This window comes from Saccoglossus kowalevskii, chromosome 20, assembly GCF_978046115.1.
Source record: "Saccoglossus kowalevskii chromosome 20, keSacKowa6.1, whole genome shotgun sequence".
NCBI classification, from domain to species: Eukaryota; Metazoa; Hemichordata; class Enteropneusta; family Harrimaniidae; genus Saccoglossus; species Saccoglossus kowalevskii.
This window is the reverse complement of record NC_140660.1, coordinates 8,392,039-8,399,414: the sequence shown is the minus strand read 5'-3', so window position 1 is coordinate 8,399,414 and position 7,376 is coordinate 8,392,039. Positions and strand designations below refer to the sequence as shown.

General features: G+C 34.4%; 1 long non-coding RNA gene across 1 annotated transcript; it reads left to right on the top strand.

The window, feature by feature from the left end:
• The first annotated feature begins 4,146 nt into the window (after nucleotides 1-4,146).
• On the top strand, nucleotides 4,147-5,704 carry LOC146729973 (uncharacterized). Its single transcript, XR_014927931.1, has 2 exons — nucleotides 4,147-4,215; nucleotides 5,486-5,704. It is a non-coding gene; the product is annotated as an uncharacterized LOC146729973 (long non-coding RNA).
• Nucleotides 5,705-7,376: the final 1,672 nt, after the last annotated feature.

Sequence of the window (7,376 nt, the reverse complement as noted above, 5' to 3'; positions counted from 1 at the left end):
ATACGAACAATAGATTTTGTAATCAGTAATCATATTGTTCGATCAGTTTATTTTTAAAAACAAGGGGCCGCCAGGAAACAGAATTAACAATATTCACATAATCCCCCGTAACCCCACACAAATGAACTACATAAACATACACTATTTGTACATTTGTATTACACTTACTAATTTATAGTGCTGGTACAAGCTGAATAGACCAGACTTATATACAGACTATAATAGCTTGTGAGTTTTTAAGAGGTATCAACACAATCCAGCAATTAAGTTAAACAAAATATATAAAAAGTATGATCAATACCAAAAATTAACTAGTACATATTACAAACAAATAAACATTGAACCAATCCGGCTGGTGGTTGATGGTTTACACTTATTTTATGTCACAGGCTGCCATAAATATTACAATAACTTGTAAGAGCTATTCAAAATTGTCCCCTATTTTTTGGCATGTGCACTTAAACTCGTTACAGACTTATAGGAAGTGAGAGGCTAATGTATTTATTCTATTTGAAGCACATTATATACATGTATTACCACTTAGTTTGCTATATAATAGGTCTATGAAGTATTAAACGAATAAAAATTTTTGTACACAGAGTCATTCAAATAAAACTTGTTTTAACTATATGAATCACCTGTCATTTACATAAACAAATGCAATACTAATAGAACAGATATGGTGGGAGTACATGTTCCCATTACTGTAAAATACATTATTTTCACTTGGAATTAATTTTCGCTATTATTCGCTGAAGGAATGATTCAATGAAAATTAAATCCAGCGAATATACCTTTTTTTTCCTATATTTTACATTCAAGTTGTCAAAAATCAAAAAAAAAATTCCATACAAAACACCCAAAATGTCTTTTCAGTGAAAATTAATTTCAGCTAAAATAAAGTACATCTATATCCCTATAACATAATGTTAAAAGAATATATAAAATTATAGTCAGTCAAAGCAAATCAGAGGTATGACTCGAGAAGTGAATTAATTAAAACAAAATGGCCGCCAGCCAGCCATTTTAAATTGTACCTGAAAACTAAAATGATGTGCATCAAGGTTCCATAATATACAATGTATGTAGCAACTTTGAATAAAATCCATCCATAAACCCCAAAATCAAGTTCTGGAATGCCAAAAATGACTCACTTACAGGTAGTTGGACGGCCTTCAAAAATTTTATTGTGTTTTGCCAACAGTTTTGAAGTAAAAGTACTAATGTTTTATTGCATCGTTTTACAGAAATCATTTACAATAACAAGTTTTTCGCCTAAAAATTAGTGTGGTTGTCAAACCATTGATTAAGCCATCATTATTATTATGTATGCTGATTCAATATAGTGATAATTGTGGATGAACCCACATTCCAATGGATTGTTAAACGTGTACTGTAAATGTGAATTATTCATTGGTTATTTTTAATGACAACATTTTTTTTACATTGTTGGCAATATTTTCACTGGTGGACTACTGTTAAATACTTTATTTTTGCTTGGAATTAATTTTCGCTATTTGCGCTGAAGGAATGATTCAGTGAAAATAAAATTCAACGGATATACCTTTTTTTCTATATTTTACATTCAACTCATCAGAAATCAGTGAAAATAAATTGATACAAAACACCCAAAAATATATTTTCAGCAAAATTTAATTCCAGCTAAAATAAAGTATTTTACATAATACTGATGAAAAGTTGAGTATCTTGAGAATGAAATATTATATTGAAGAATATTGCATTCTCCTACATTTGTGGAACTCTAGGGAAGCAGTATGTTGTTTTGCTTGACTTTCCCTTTACATGTCAGTGAAAATAAATGGTTTTGCAGTATTGTGAAATACTTTATTTTTATTTGGTATTAATTTTCGCTATTTTTGCTGAAAATTCGGTGAAAATAAAATCCAGTGAATAAACTCGCCAAAAACCAGTGAAAACAAATTCCATGCAAACATGAAAAAGGATCTTTTCAGCGAAAATTAATTTTTGCTAAAATAAAGTGTTTTATACATTTGGGATCTGACCTGTTAATTTAATTGTTTGTGGTCTCAAAATGACAATGATCACCATGGGACATTTCTAATTATTTGTCTATTATTTTACATATAAAAAACAATAGATTTAACAGAAAATACTGAACATCTGAAGTGACTATCATGTTTGTAAAGTTAAACACTCATAATTTTTAAAATGGCAGATTTGTTTGGAAACTGCTGCCGCCATGATGCTATGAGCTTGATACAGGATGTGTTTCATACTGCATCTCGTTTATACAATTTACAAAGCTCTTGCTTATTTAAATATATTTCCAGTGTACTAGTTTGTTCTAACCATGTAAATAAAGTCTACTGTTATTTTTACGAGTTAAACTGCACACAATTTTTACTTGTGGATCTCCAATCTCCAAGGCAGAGTTCTATTTCTACGAATATATCTCTGCCACCATGCGATCTTATGCTTGTCATTGATTGGTCGATGTGTCACAGTGGCACTACTTTCAAAGACGCGCAACGAAACATTGCCATGTGGGTGTTCGATTTTAGAAACAAACTAAAGTGTACGCGTTGTTTTGTAAATTATGGTTGTTTTCAAAGTGAGAATCTATTTTTTTACTCTCTGTAACACAAATGGTGTGACAGTAGGATGATTTAGCCGACAATACCCGACAATAAGTGCTTTCGTTTCTTTATATCTCTTCATCTGGCAATCGACAACACGGTTAGTTTGATGAACCAAGTAACACCTTAGTAACCGTTATTCTGCGATGAAATTATTTTCTATTGTAAATTATAACCATTTCACCCTTGACAGTGCACTTACGGAAAAATCATTTTCAGCTATCGATAAAATATTTTAAAACTTGTTTATCAGTAGGAATAAATCAACACTAGATCTCTTTAATAACAAAAATACACAAATAATACGCTCAGTAAAAGTCTTGTGGTGTTTCACTACAAAATGGCGGTGTGCAACAGAGCCGTAAGGATTTCTGGGAAGGAGATGGTGGTGCATCTCTTGTTAAAATAACTTTGTGCTACAATGACCAGTTCCACAGTATAATGTCTATAGAGGGACTGTGTTGGGACCCACTCGGCTTGTGCCGAAATCCTGCTCTCATTCTTCAATCTGACATTCATAGGACTGTGATTTACTGGAATGTGGGAGAACGACGACAGTGACATCGATTAGAATGAATATTGGAAGAGGGGCAGATTGTGTTACTGCTGATATAAATCAACGGTTCTTCGAAAATTTAGTCATCAATATTAAAAAAAATCTGTACAGTAGTTTTCTTTGAGCGTAGCCCTGCGTACAGTGCTTCGTATACAGGGACGCGTTCGGTTGATAGATCTATGAACCGAACGCGTCCCCATACACAGAGCATTGTACGCAGGGTAACTTTGAGCGATACACCACGGGGCAACCGAAATGAATCCCTTAATTCTGCTTCTACAAATGATATAGTTTGGGAAACAACTTAAATATCAAACTACAAACATATTATGACCGTGATCGTTTCAGATATTGGATAGCGTTTACACAGGGCATGGTTTACCTCCATGCACAGAGTGAAAACTTGTTTGTACAGCGCAGTGAACAGGGCTGGATGTGACAGTCTGAAATTAAAATTACGATTTTGTATGTCAGTTCAATAAATATATCTTTAAAATGACATGTGCATTATCAGGGAGCTTTTACGAACACAAATACACACGCAACTCAAAATGATTTAGAAATAAGCTGTATACAATTCACAGGCGCAGAACCACGGTTACTAAACAGGCAGAACGAAAGCCAGTTTAAATCGGCACCCTAGAACAAAGTTGACTGTGGTTAACTACAATCAATGCACATATACGAGACGTTCGTACTTGAGCAAGCTGACACCTCATTGGCACGAGATAACCCATAACAATGATACAATGCAACCGACGCCTCTACCGGTACCTAGTACGTCCAGTTTCCTTAGCTGAGTGTTTTCCGGTTTATTGTCTGTGGCATGCGCATGCGCCACCTTCGACGAATGGTTGGATTATATAATTGTAGCTTTATATAATAGATGCTTTAATCGAAAACCAACAAAAAATGATGTTGTGTCAGAAGCAACTCAGGCAGCGGCGACTACTGACAATATATTATATTGTAGGCTGAAGTTCGAAATGTTTACAAAGAACTGGAGAAGAATGGCTTTAGTTGGAGATTGAGGAGTTGTGGGTAAGTCATAGACGCCACTGTGTGTATTGTGAATATGAGCTAGTTCAGTATTAAAGGGTCCGTATTAAAGCACGGTTGGACTAGGACGATTTTTAATAGAGTACACCTGCAGTGTAGAGATGAATTACATGTTGTTGTTTTTTAACTGTCATAATGTACTGTTTTAACTATTACGTAATCATTTGAAACTTAGCAGCAGACAAAACACTTCCTCATAACGTCTTATTAACACAAAATCCGTAAGCTAGCAATTATATTTATGGGTACCTAGAAGTAGATTTGATTAAACTAAAATGAAATACAAGGCATACACTTGATAATGCTTATTGGGTAAAACTTAGTCCAGGCACGGTTACTACTTTTAGTAACCGTGGTCCAGGCCAGCAGTAATTCTTTGTTTGACTAAAATTTCCAGCATTATAATAACATGAATAAACAAGTCATTCTCTTGATGTGCACCAACCCTCAAAAATGCTCATCAACGGGCATTTCATACATGTACAGACAATGTGATATAGGGATGTGTAACATCTGAAAAAGCTGCATAAAATAACAAGCAAAATGTGACTTTTTTTCTGTCACTATTAAAATGGGAATTTTGTTTATGTTTAAGCTTAACCCTATACAAATACACCCAAAGATTGAAATACTTAATCCGAATTGTGAATGAAAGTATGAACGTTGCATAATGTGTTTGGAATGAGTTTGGAGAATACCAATGATGCCTCTCATTTTATATATTGCTATTTTCTGTGCACTATAATGCGAATAGATTGTTGTTCATTTCATGCATTCGTGCATGGAGATTGTAATTCCTAGCAGTGGAAATTGAACAATATACAGTAAATGAGCCACCAATTCATTGTGTGTGGTAGTTCTGGAGTGCATAAGACAAATCATGATGACGTCTCTGCATGAGAATCAAATATACATAATACAAAATATTTTACATAATTACTGTAAAACACATTTTATTTTAGCAGGAATTAATTTGTGTTTGTATTGAAATTATTTTCACTGATTTTTGTCGAGTTTAATGTAAAATATAGAAAGCAATTATTTATTCAGTGAAAATAGGGAAAATTAATTGAAAATGAAGCATTTTACAGTATTAGTTTATTATTTTGGTACAATAGCCTTTTTGTGAGTGGAAAAAAGGCCTTGGGACAACAGTAATCATAGTCATTATTGTCGTTTTTTAAATGTTATACAGGTTTTTTTTCTTTTTTCAGCAACCGCTTAACTTGTTCTTTGTTTATTGCCTCCACAGAAGCTGAACAGACGGAAACTGGAACTAGATCCATCACGGATGGTGATAAAGCCTTATATTCATCAGCCATGACATGACGGTGGATTACATGTCAAGCGCGATATCTGGATCAGATGATGATGAAAGTGAGGACGAAAATGGTCAAAAAAAACTTTTGTTTATTAATCCCCATGAAAATCAGAAATTTTAAATAAACTCTTCAAACAGTTGGATAATAAACATATAGACAGGATAAGAAATAAGGGAGTGATGGTAAGATGCAGGAGGAGATGTGGTTCAAACTCCAAGCGAGATTATCCTGCAAATGCACCAGAATTTGCAGTTGTACACCTCACTAGTGATGAGGAAGAGGGAGCCCTGCTGAGTAAATTTCAGAATTTTGTATTTTTTTCTATTTTTATGTTATTTTAATAAACATTTTAACTATAAAACAGTATATTACCACTGTTTGTGTACAGAGATCCGTGTGAATGAATACAGCATAATTTAGTGTTTTGACAAAATAATTTTCCTGGAATTATGCCCCATAATCTAGTGTTTGAACGGTATTATCCGTGGGGATGAATACAGTGTAATTTAGTGTTTTGACCAAATAATTTTCCTGGAATTATGCCCCATAATCTAGTATTTGAACGGTATTATACGTAGGGATGCATACAGTGCAATTTAGTGCTTGGACCAAATATTTTTTTTTGAAATAATGCTCCATAATCTAGTGTTTGAACTGTATAATCTGTGGGGATGAATACAGCGTAATTTACTGTTTTAACCGAACAATTTTTCTGGAATAACGACAGTAAACCAGCAAATTGGTTAGTATTTATTTCTGGCCCAATAGTGAAAAATACAGTCATTCTATATTTGTTAACACTTGAGTATAATTTGATTGAAGTTGTGGACAAATCCAAACTAATACTACATGTGAATATGAGGTTAAGGACAAACATGATCTAATGACAAAGAATGGAAAAGCAAGCACAAGTTTGTATCTTCACCTATGTTATAACCTAATTCATCCCATGGTGAATACAACATTTAGCGCTGTGGACAAAGGCTAACAACATGTCGGATTGTCGTAAAATGTCGCAAAACGTAATTTTTCGCTACTGTTTACCCTCCACTGACATAGCAATCAAATTTCCCAATGTTGGTGCAACTGTTATCATCGATTTTGCTCATCGCGTGCACTGCTCCCATTAAAAACAATAATGGCTACATAATGATCATAACAAAAATAGCATGAAGACTAAAATTGCACTGAGCCACATTTTCTTGAATATACATACAATACGCATGCGCATATGACGTAAACATAATGTGTTCATTTGCAGTGCAAATAAAGACTTCCATCGAGGGTTGTCATGAACAGCGACTACTGTGGATAATTACGTAGTTGCCATAACAGTGTAGTTTCAGAAGACATTACTGGGTGACCTAGTCAAACGTATAATATGGGGTGCATGTTTCAGACACGAAACTTGGTTCCAGTCTATTGCCGCTGCGCTCCTAGATCAGCTTCGAGCGTCCAAAGGAGAAAGCAAGAGTTTAGGTCCACACTAAGTAATTGTATAACGTGAAAAAAAACTTATCAAATAGCAAGCATATATATCAATAATTATTAGCCGATGGTTTGGACATACATGTCATATGGGGCCGGAGAGACTGTCTAGGGCAGTGGTAGATTGGAATCCAGCGAACGTAGATGGCCGGCAAGGTGGAAGGAGGTAGTTGAGGGGGATGCGAGGTCAGCTGGAGTTACTGGTGACATCTGCCCCCTTGCTGCAGACCGACGAGAATGACGAAACGTGGTCACACTAGTGGCGATGAAAGGTTTATGTGGTTTAACAGATTTGTATACAACAAACACATAAATATTTTCTTTGTGTATTAT